Genomic DNA, 234 nt, shown 5'->3' with positions numbered 1-234 from the left:
GTACATACATACATACATACATACAAGTACATACATACATACATACAAGTACATACATTATCTTTACCCGCTTCTTCCATTTTGGGTCATGGGGGTCGCCTGCGCCCATGTCCAGCAATCACTGTGTGAGGGGTGGGGGACACTCTGGACAGGTCTCCAGTCCATCACAGGGACACACCTAGAGACAACTCTCTCTCTCTCTCTCTCTCTCTCTCTCTCTCTCTCTCTCTCTCT

This window comes from Nematolebias whitei, chromosome 13 (genome assembly GCF_014905685.2).
Source record: "Nematolebias whitei isolate Nwh7 chromosome 13, NemWhi1, whole genome shotgun sequence".
Lineage (NCBI taxonomy): Eukaryota > Metazoa > Chordata > Actinopteri > Cyprinodontiformes > Rivulidae > Nematolebias > Nematolebias whitei.
This window is presented reverse-complemented; position numbering follows the sequence as displayed.